This window comes from Poeciliopsis prolifica, unplaced genomic scaffold, assembly GCF_027474105.1.
Source record: "Poeciliopsis prolifica strain line A6 unplaced genomic scaffold, Auburn_PproV2 SCAFFOLD011, whole genome shotgun sequence".
Lineage (NCBI taxonomy): Eukaryota > Metazoa > Chordata > Actinopteri > Cyprinodontiformes > Poeciliidae > Poeciliopsis > Poeciliopsis prolifica.
Window position 1 is genome coordinate 12,424,042 of NW_026562386.1, and position 12,027 is coordinate 12,436,068.

Consider the following 12,027-nt stretch of genomic DNA (forward strand, 5'->3'; position numbering starts at 1 on the left):
TGCCTCTGGAGCGTGGAGCGTCATGAACTAAGGATGGAACACTGTGTTCATTCACATAAGAAGGAACAGCCACATAGTATTCATGTGAAAAGGCACTTTTTTTCCTGCTGGCTTTTTTTCCCCCTGAAAATACTCGGTTCTAAAAATGCTCCAGCACAAAACAAGCTGCTATTTTTAGAATCTTGTGAAGTGACAAGATGGTTGCAGAGGAACTGAAGTGTATGCACGGAATCCTATAAAGAAAAGCACATGCTAGAGGAAATTTGCAGCTACCAAGCCCGCCCCTCTTCTTTAGATCCACTGTGGACAAAACCTGCTGCATTGCAAATGGATCATATTTACTGTCATCCCCGCTCTCCATGTTTGTGCAGTCAAACCTCTTCTTCACTCTTGTTTTGGAATGTTTCTCAATGAATAATTGACTGGAGCGATATTTTTGACCATCCCTGTCTTGGGTGCAGTGTATAAATAGCTCATGTGCTGCAAAGCGTGCATGGATTTGTCAGGGGTGTTAGGCCTGGGAGTAGGAGCCCTGTTATGTAATAGGCATGTGAGTTGGCACACCACAGAAACACTGCATTGAATGGGTGTGTGTGAAAGCTCTGTTCCCATTGAGTGTTTTCAGAGCGATTCTATTCTCACTGGGAGTCCTTTGTTAAGTCTTTTGAAGCTGAGGCAGCTAATTTTTTTTACCGCAATGGCAGACAGGATGCGTTAATCTTATATCAACACAAGCATACTTATCTTGAAACATTATAAACTAGATGTGTACAATTTTTATTTAAATGTCCTCTCCACAGCGACCACCACTCTCCATATACCAGCATTTGAATTAACAATTTATACAGCTTGTACTTTTAAATAAACACAAGAAAATGCTCTTATTTTTCAAAAGATGAGCTATTTATTAGAGTTCACCAAAATTATTATTATTATTTTTTTTGCATTTGTATGTTAGTAACAAGTGAAATAGATTCACTGAAAAAATACTATTTGGGATTTAGTATATATAAATATTCATTACACTTTGCAGACAGAAGAATGCTGCATTCACTTCCTAATAAATCAGCTTTATAGATTCTCAAATGTGGTAGCTTTTGACTTTTCAGTCATTTGTCGTTATAGTAAACTTTTGATGCTCATAGGCATGTTGGAATTTGCTCAGCGTATGCAAGAAGAGTAAATTTAGCTCAGCATGGGTTATTTTAGAAACACTGAATGAAAGTGATGCAAGACATTATGTAATAATTGTGAGTTCCCTACATGGACATGAAAGACTATTTTTAAAGGCACTGAGATAAAGAGCATTAAGATTTCAAACACAGGCTGAATCTTTGTTTCAGATTCCATTTTATGTGTTCACTAGAAATCTCAGACAATTCTCATCAATTCAATTACTTGTCTACAATTCAGTAATATTTTACAGTTTATTAGTTGAGCAACAATCTACCTATCTTGGCCATAAATAAATATTTAATTGCAGTATTACTCAGATTGTATGATTTGTCTATCTTCACCTATTGATAATCTATTGAACTGTTCAAGGTGTATCCCATCTCTCCACTGTGGATTACTGGAATGGGCTTCTTTATTTTATTTGGTTAACATTTTGACTTTTCATACTTCCAAATAAAGCAAACTCTTGAACAACAGATTACATGTACTTCATAACAAAACAGCAGGAACCTTGTTTCAAGTTTTACTCATGCACCAAAAAGAAAAAAAGGAAAAGAGTTTGTTTTTGGACAGTAAACTATAACATGGAATCACAGAAGAAGCCCTCATAGAGATTATGGAGATATAAAGGAATATCCTGGTGGGGTCAATGGAGAATGCAAAGTTGCAAAATCATACCTACAAAACATTTTTCTTTGTGACTCATGATGAGAAACTAATTGGTCAAAGATCCTATTTAAAATTCTTGGTACTGTGCTTAGTTATGAAATGTCTGTAATGTTGTCAGGTTGTATCTAAGTCACCAAAGTGTACCTCACGTCTCGCCTATTGGCTGCTGACAATAGACACCAGGTCCCTGAGAACTCTGCAAGAAGTAAGTAAATAAATTCATGGATGCATGTATCCACCATGGATTCTGTGGGTTTTGCTTTGTTTTTAAAAATAGTTTATGGTGCAACAAAATATCCATTGGCATTTATTGTTGAATTTCTTACAGCAAGGACTTTCTTCTCCCTTCTACTAAAGCTAAGTAGTGCAGGAAAGCAACACATATTTATCATAAGTTCATTTAATGTCTAATGAACTAATGTCATGTTTCAGTCAGTGTATTTATAAAGAATATACAAACATATTAACATGCCATTAGATGGCATGTTTATCATAAAGATTAGGAACAAGGAAATTGAATGCTTTTCCTTAAAAAAAGAAGAAAAAAAACATCTCAAAAGGATTGTTTATTAATTTTTTTTTTATTTGAGTTCTACAAACATCTTGCAGCCTTGTGCACATCATCCTAAACTCCAATCTGAACAGCTCTTCAGCACCATGGATAGCTCACCAGTGAGACCCTTATACTTCACAATCCTTCTATTTTCTCAGATTTTTAATATGAATAAGTTGGGAGAAAAACATTATTTAAATCTTACCTAATATTTATGACAACACAGATTAAAGCTAAGGACATTTATGGTGCCACTGAATCCATAAATGTCCTTAGCTTTAATCTGTGTAATCCAATGAGAAAATATCACCTGTGAATTGTTAATAATCAAATGCTTCTAATTACATAGTCTACTATCTAAGTCATACAGATGTGATGTGCTGGAATCTTAACCTCTCCACTAGTCTCAAGTTAAGGACATGTTTTCTTCCAGGTTTGCTCTGGATGTGACTTCAACTATCTTCAAATCAATTCTGACCAGCTTCCATCTAATGGCAGAAGAAACCCATCCCCACAGCATGATGCTGTCATCACCATGTTTCAGACTGAACAGTGTGTGGTTAAGTATTGTCTGCATGCTGGTTTCATGCAGAGACCAGAACTTCTTTCTTCACATGCTGTGTCATGCTTGCTGCACATGGCACAGCAAGCATGTGCCATGTGCAGCATATCAAAGTCAATTCTTTTTAAATTGACTTTCTTTTTACCACTCTTCCATGATAGCTGGAACTAAGTTCATGACTAACAGTTATCTTCCCCACCTGTTCTCCCTGAGTTGTAGATCTCTGCAACTACTCATGAGTTATCATGGCTGCTATTCCACCAGATGTTCTCGTTGCCAGGCCTGTCATTTTAGGTGGACAGCCATGTTTTGGTAGGTTTGTAGTTGTACTACACTATTCCCATTGTTGCATTTAAGATTGAATAGTGGTTTGTAAAGTGTTTAAACCTTTTGTGTAATGTTTAATCTCTTAGCTTTGCTTTAAGTGTCTCCAAAAATGATCCATGACCGATTTGCTGGGTCAATGGGTCTTAATAATGATGTTTATTGTAGTTTTCTATCAAACTTCTTGGGCCTTTCTCCACAGAAGGGCTAAAGTTCAAAGGGAATACAATGTACATGATATTAATGCCTAGTATAGATGTAATTGTTTTCATTATGCTTTTATATAAAGCAATCAGCCATATAGCAACATTTATTCTGTTGCATCTACTTCAGTTATTTTAGAAAAAGTTATTTCTCAGCATGGTTATACAGCATCACATTTTCTTTTTTACTTTTAATCAAGTAATATTTTCAAGTAATACTTATATTATTTGATTACAATCATTTATTGAATATTTAAAAGCTCAGAACGTTTTTTTTTCTGACTAAATAAGTGGAAAAACTGTAAATCACTGAATCAGATCAATTATGTTTTAACCAAAAATGCACCAGATCTAGGCGCACAGTAACACTATTTAGGTTAAAGTAAGTCTTCCCACAGTGCAGCCCACCGTGCAAGCTACCTCTTCAAGGAAGAGGTAGCTTCTTTGAGATTATAAATAATATTTATAATCTCAGTTTCTTTGTGAAAAGAAAAAGCTACTCATCACATCAAGTGTCACTGTATTGCAAATATTATGAGTGGGTCAGCATTCTGAATAATGTTTTTTTTTTTTAAACATCTGAATGCCTATTAAGAGACAAGAATGAACATCGCTGCAGTGTAATCAAAAGACATGTTAATAAGACAGAAAAAGAAGCAAAAGTTCACTCTCCTGCAAATGCAATGCCATGAAAATCCTGCAGGTTGCAGCTTTAATGAATGAGACCGTGTCTCCATTCTTAAAGAGACACGGTTTAAAAAAAAAAAAAAGAATACAGAAAATATTGGAGGATTTGAATTTAATTTCTATTTTTATTCTGGAAAGGCTGCAATTTGTCCGATGAAAGCAGCCGTGGGTTAATATCCCGCTTCCAGTACAGTAACACCTTGAGCAGAGAAACCCGCAGCACCAGGCGTGTTGAGTATGGGAGTTAAAAATAGCATCATCGGTCGGCCAAGCGCCGCTCCGTTACTACGCGTTTCAGCATTCTGCCCTATGCAGGGGGGGAGTCTGCAGGACTGAGACCGCGGCAACCCTCCACCTTTTTGTGCTGCTCCGCATTATCAGTCGGAGGGCCACTTGTGGTTGTTTCGAAGGAGTAAACCCAACCTGAAGTCTATTATAAGCATATTTGCAGTCGTTATACGAGTCCATTCTCACATTACTCACCATTTTGCTCCTGATGCTCTATGTGAAATACAACAGACGTTTTAGAGTCACCGAACCGCGGCCAGTTCGGTCTATATGGGGTGTGCTGGTCTTTTGGCTCATCCTCTACTCCTTTGCATTTTTACTGGCTAATTTGGCCCTCGATGGTGTTTATTCACATTAAAGGCAAAAGCAGGCTTTGCTTCCACCTTCAAAGTGGGAGATTCTCTACCTGACGTCAATGCCTGTGTGACTGACGCAACCCGCAGCAGAAGGAAGTCTGTTTTAGTTATCCATTTGTTTAGGCGTTAAAAATAAAAAAGGACACCCAATTATCCACCACCAAGCTCTACAATTATAGCTTCGTTAGACTATTTTCGCCATATATATATTTTTTTTCCATTCCACGGGGTGGGTGCGTCTCTGCGCGCATGGATGCAGGCGCATCCATGCGCGTGCATCCAGCGACAAATCATAATTTGTCTTTTTTCTTTTTTTAGGCGTCAAATTTTGCACATTATTAACTCCTGTTTGTATTTCCTTGTGGAAATCATTGATCACTATATAGTGGAAAATATGCGGGTGGGCTTGCGCGTGCGTGCGTGCGTGCAGCCCACCGTGCAAACAAGGCTCGCGCTCGCTCTCAAACGCCGCACGCTCGAAATTCCTCCAAGGAACCTCTGCAAGCTTTTCTTTTTTCATCACGCGCGAGCTAAAAATAGAAACGGGGTTGGATCGTGATCCAGAAATAGATAGGGGGCATCACTCCTATAAAAGGCATACCATTCAAGAGTACAGTGAGAGAAGAGAAAAGCCGGAGCAGATTTAATGGACAAATAGGGTGTTTAGTCCATTTTTTAAAAGCTTCTTTCCGCGCTTTTATCAGAATCTCTGCAGCTACAACGGTGAGTTGTTCTAACCTTTTTCTGAATGCACCTGTTTCCTTTTTATCCCAGTATTCTGCGTCAGTATTATTCCCTGTTGTTCTTTTTTACGTACAATTGTGAGCATTGCAACTCTTTGATTAGAATGGGACGCCTGTTTGGAACAAATAGCATTTAAGGGGAGTTTTTTTCCGGAAGAATTGCTGCTACTTCTGCAGCTTGCTGGAATCAACATCAACCGGTGTGTGCTTAAGCTACACGGGGATCACCCTCAGACACTGTTATTAAAATAGGCAAATTAGTCTTCTCGCTGTTTATGAGAGATGGATTGTCAGCATGAGTCTTGCTGTTGTTACCCAGTGATCCTCATTCTGAGATTTGTTGAATGGTTCTCAGACAGTGCGGAGGGAGCTGTCCTTCTAGCGGTGCTGAAACGGTTCAGGTAGTGCTTGCTGGTTTACACCCAGTGCAACTACGAATACCGCCATGGGCAGCTCTGCTTAGTTTGATGCACCAGAGTTTTATGCTTTTTGATGGGTTTTGATCTTCACGCATTACCGCTGTGTGAATAAACATGATTTAATTTTTTTTATGCTTAAGCTGAAGGAAGAGGAGTTCGACGCCTCACACCGAATGCTGCATTTAGAATTTTAATCCGTTTGCAGAATTGTTTTTTTTCTTTCTTTCCTTTTTTCACCTCTCCTCCCTTTTGTGCACGATGAGCCTCGAGTCGTGACTGCTAAAAGTGAGTAAGGCGCGTGCTGCGTCAGTGGCGTCTGGCTCCGGTGCGCTCGAGACAGATGGGGAGAATCGTGACAGGCTGGGGAGACGCGTCCTCGACTGAAAGACTGGGCGGCCCAATGAAAACGAGGCGAGGGTGGGGCCCCTACATCAGCAGCTGGTGATTTGGAGCCAAAATTAACCCTTTGCAAATAATGGAATCAAACTTTATGTTTATTTAAGATGAATGCGCTCTGGGTAACACGCCCGGTTTGGATCCACACATCTGATCGAGATGAAAGTGGTGGGTTTTCAGCTGCAGCCTGATTGTTTTAAACCGCTCTGATGTCCATGAGAGCAGAGGTAGTCAAGAAACTGTCAGGTGCTTTGGCCTCCTGCTTTTAGGTGCTCTTTTTCTTTGCATCCCCATTGGTGGATGACTGGGTACCCTGTCCAATCAGACCACAAGCATTCCTCTGCTGCGTGTTAAAGTCCATAACGGCGATAAGATACCGCCTCTCTTCATCGCCGCTCTTTTTAATAACAAGGCTGCGTGTTGCTGCAAAGCCATTACCAGTTAGACGAGTGTTCAGATTAGATACAATTCAGTCAATGAACAAGTCAAACGACAGTGCAAAAGCTGAAAACAGTTTGAGGATGAAGACCCCGGGCAGTCGTGGACTGGAGATTCACTGTGATTTATAGCAGCTGTCCGTCACGAATCTTTTTGCGGTCTGGGCTTGCTGTGCATACATGAATCCGGGAAGCCCTTACCCCAAAAAGCATTCGTGGAGGACGTTAACGTCGCTCGTGTTGTTTTGGATGGAGGAGTCACACTGCTGCTGTCAAAACGGGCTCTCTGGTGTGTTGTAACAACGAGAGCTGGACCCTCAAAGTGCTTCCGCACACACAGGCACTGTTTGAATGTAATAGCTAGATGTTTTTGTTAGATACTTAAATGCAACTATTATGTCTCTGCATCTAGTGAAGGAGGAAAAGGCAAACACGAAGATGCACACATTTTTTATGCACAGTTCACTCTTCAGCAGTTTGCACAATTACGCAAAATGTTGCTTAGCTGTGCAAAGGGACAAAAAAATAAAGAAATTTAAGAAAAAATATCTGGATTTTAAAACAGTTGTGAAATAGAGAATAATGTATTTTTTGGACACATGTTTATTTTTTATTTTATTTTGATCACATCTATCTATCTATCTATCTATCTATCTATCTATCTATCTATCTATCTATCTATCTATCTATCTATCTATCTATCTATCTATCTATCTATCTATCTATCTATATATCTATCTATCTATCTATCTATCTATCTATCTATCTATCTATCTATCTATCTATCTATCTATCTATCTATCTATCTATCTATCTATCTATCTATCTATCTATCTATCTATCTATCTATCTATCTATCTATCTATCTATCTATATTTTGATTTTTTAATTTTGATACATCTATACAAATACCAAATTGCTTTCTTTTTCAACTCACTTTTCATGTGCAATTTATCACATGTATTATTACATACACTTAATCTGAAAATAGAAGTTATTTGTATGTTTATTTCTTTTTGAATCTATCCGTGTTCTTCTTATATCCTCCGTCACACCAGTGTGTGCATGTTTTTAAATAATTTTTCAGTTTGACGCAGCAAAGGAAATTTCATTTTTACTGTTTCTGCTCCCTCATGTTGTGTTTACTTTCTAATTTTTTTTTTTTTACCACTAACTCCTAGGCTCCCCACTTCACATGCAAATACAGCACACAACACCTGGAGACAGCAGCAGTGACCAAACAACATCTAGGTCAGCAAGTGGACTCTTCAGTGAGTGGGAAATCAAGTAAAAAATGTAAACAAAAATTTGCATCATATTCTGTTTTTACTTTCCTAAAATGTTCAAGAATGTCTGCCTTCTCATCTCTAAACTACACTTTAACTGAGTCTATTAAGACATCAAGAGTTTTTTTCTATCTCGCAATCAATGATGTAAGTACAAAAAATTCTATGACAAAGCAAATGATTTAACTTTTTATGTTCTTGTTATTTATTACCTTTCCCACATTACCGCATCTTTTATTAAACTCTCGATACAAAATATATATTTTTTAAGTCACCTGTACAAACCTTAAATCTGGTTTAATGTGGTTTGAGGTTTAGCACTGAACAATTTCTACATTTGATTGTTGTACAAATCTGAATGTTTTCTTTATTCCTCTAACAAATTTTGCACATGATTTTTAATATACCGCTGACATAAGTGACTGAACTGTTCATTAATCTTAAAGCTCCTTTAAATAGCTATGAGACTGATATTTTACCCATGTTGAGGAGCATGGGCATTAAACTCCCCTCTCACTTTATTTTAGAAATGGTCAAATTTATCCAATTGCTCACAAACTAAGGAGTGTCATGTTTGTGATTCATCCCTTTCTTTGCAATTTTTCATCTCATACACATCAGCGTGTGCACATCGATCACAATCCCTTTAAAAAGCAGGGAATTAAAGTATTTTTTTATCATGTGACAATTTAAATGGACTTAAAACTTGTGTCTCTTGAAATAAACAATGTTTAGAAGCTGACAATGTTTTTTTATTCTTATTGGGTTTTTTTTGCAGGGTTAAAATGTATTTTCATTATGCTCCTTTCTCATGAGAAAATCCATCAGAATGTGTTTTAACTCTTCATAAATAAAAACAAGAACTATGAATCAACATTAAGTGTGATGACTGTGATAATCTTTGACACTATCCAATCTTTTTCTTTCTCTTTCATTATTTAATTCTTTATTTCTGTACACAGTATGAGCTTGGATTTAATTAGAAGTAGTTTGACGGTACTAGGAGTGTACATGTATCTGGATGGGAGACATTCTGATAATCATAGTTATTTACAAGCAGCAGTCTAAATTGATTGAACCCATGCATGCATGTGTCCAATTGGTCTCTCTAAACTGCCCTCAGGAGTGAATGTGTGTCGTGCATGTCTATGACAGACTGACAGTCTGACCAGGGTGTGACACAGCTCTCACCCATGAACCACTAGAGATAGGCCACCCCTACCTCAGCGAACCTGCAAGAATAAGCAGGGGTATAAAATGGATGGATGGATGGATGAATGGATGAATGGGTAGATGGCTGGATGAATTTGTTCTAGGTGGAAAGACATTCTGTTGCACAGTTAATGGGAATGCTGTTTTAAGCTCCCACAAAGATGTGACGTGGTACTGTCACCAAAGACCAGCATGTATCAAACTGAATAAAAAAAAAAATCTCATTCTTTTGGGCTCATTGGAAAGTAGTTGCAGTATGAATCTTATTTTTTTTTATCTCCAATAAGGTTGGTGAGATGAAACTGATATGTCAGTGGTTATGTGAATGCCCATCTTTGTTTTAAGATCTACATGTATGGTAAATGTATTTACCCCTGTGTTTTCAATCAAACAGTGAAAACACCCTTATTTGTGTTTTCATATTTCACTCTGCTTTTTTTTATTTTATTCTTTTTACTATTATTATTATGGCTATTAATTAGGTGTGTGCAGTTGTGTATAGATTGCATCATTATTAAAAAAAATATATATGTGTATATATATATATATATATATATATATATATATATATATATATATATATATATATATATATATATATATATATATATATATATATATATATATATATATATATATATATATATATGTTTTAAACTTTTGTATTATTGGTGAGATCACTTTTTCAACTTTACTAATGTATCAATGCCCAAGTAATATAGATTAAACGCTGCTAACTCTTCACGTGAATTCTGAAAAATAATAATAAAAAAAAAAAAAACAGAAGGACATACAGATCAACATGAACATTTTACACTAATTTAGGAAATATAATATCCTCATTTGCTTTTGTGATTACTACTGTGAAGATGTAAATGAAAGCTAGAGGAAATTATGTTTATTTTATTGATTTTGTTCTAAGTTGAGTTACTAGGAGCAACTCAACTTAAAGAGTATACAAAAACATGAGTTTATTATTGTCATTGTAAGCCTGCAAAGGAACTGAACAAAAAAGTACAGTTTAATACGCATAAAATAAAAGGAAAGCCCAGTAAAATAAGAATATATGATCATTGGCCTGCAGCATTGTTTTACTGTACAGACATTTTAAGTACAAATGTATTAACAAGCTTGGCACATTTTTCATGAACCAATCAATGCAACAAGTTGAAATCAACACTCCTCATTCACCTACAACACACTCACTCACTGAAGCATGAGCAGCAGACTCACAAGACTTGCCTGGGGGCATTCACAGTAAGGATCAGCTGCCGGTCCATCTGCGACCAAGACAATGCTCTGATTTAAATTTCATTCAGGTTCCTTTGAAAGTCCACAGCCATCAGTTTAGACCCATGTTTACAATTGGTGCATTTCTATTTTTAGTAGCAACGCGCTTATGTAACGCTCACACTAACGTTATAGACCACTGATGTCTGCTCCACTTGACTGAATTATGTTATTCATGTGTGTGTGTGTGTGTGTGTGTGTGTGTGTGTGTGTGTGTGTGTGTGTGTATACACTAACTTGGACATAATTATATGTTTTTTCAAACATGAAGGAGTTGGGTTAACATTCATAAAGTTTTAAACCTATTCACATTGTGTCCTTGTGATTTTTTTTAGCTCCATTGATGACTTAAGGTTTATTTTATAACAAGGGAACAAGGTTTTCTAAAATGTTAATCGACAAATCTAGCAATATAACCCACAGATGCATGAAAGCACTAAAACCTCAAGAAAGTGAAAAATTAAACAGTATTGTATAAAATAGTAGTCAAATAACACAAGTGAGTGAAATCAATGATCGGCATTTGAGATGAAAAATATAATTTCGACACAATCAATAATTTATAAAATACAATCAGAGTGAACATCGGCTATTTCATTTTATTATGTATAGAGTTATATCTTTCAGTTTTCAATTTTTTAACTGTTTTTTTAACATGATAAATCTAGTACAAAAATCATGCAAGATATAAATCATGTTCATACCAACATGATTTATTTCATGTTGGTGAAATTGGATATTGCATATTCAATTTCATACATCTTTAAACAAAGAGGTAGACAAATAAGCAAATTTGTAATATTGCTTTTAAATATAAAATATACAGACCTTATCTTCACATTCACCACCACATAACTTGTAGATTTGATCGTACAGTTCACTTAAAATTCTATAAAATCAATGACTATAAAGATGTAGTTGAAATCAATTGTTGCAAATCAGCTGTGAAATAAAAAAATGACAAAAAATAAATAAGAACTAAATATGTACTATTAAATACAATAGAGTACTTAAGAATTATGATACTTTTTAAAACTATCTTGAGATATAAAAAGAAATTAGATGGCAAGTGCAAAGACCACATAGAAAAAAAAAGAGTTTGCAAGGTATTAAGTGTAAGAGTGTGTTTTAGTTAATTGATTTAGGGTTTTTAGTTAAGTGGTTATAAACTGTACTGACTAATATTTTTTTAACATGTTGTGTTTTTTGGACGTATATATTTAAAACGGGGTTCTCCTGAAATGACACCATATATTTTAAAGATTTATGAGTATAAATATAGTGATAAAAAAACAAAAACAAAAAGACACAAAAAATAAATAAATAAAAATAAATAAATAAATAAATAAAATAAAAAGGCATACAGATGCAAAGCTGTAGAGTTACGTAAATGATAAATTGGGTGTTTATATGCAGTCTGTAAATA

The 12,027-nt window shown here is 35.9% G+C and overlaps 1 long non-coding RNA gene across 1 annotated transcript; it reads left to right on the top strand.

Moving 5' to 3' along the window:
• Positions 1–5,274: 5,274 nt before the first annotated feature.
• Positions 5,275–8,844, top strand: LOC129363990 (uncharacterized). Its single transcript, XR_008606384.1, has 2 exons — positions 5,275–5,541; positions 7,995–8,844. It is a non-coding gene; the product is annotated as an uncharacterized LOC129363990 (long non-coding RNA).
• The last annotated feature ends 3,183 nt before the right edge of the window (positions 8,845–12,027 follow it).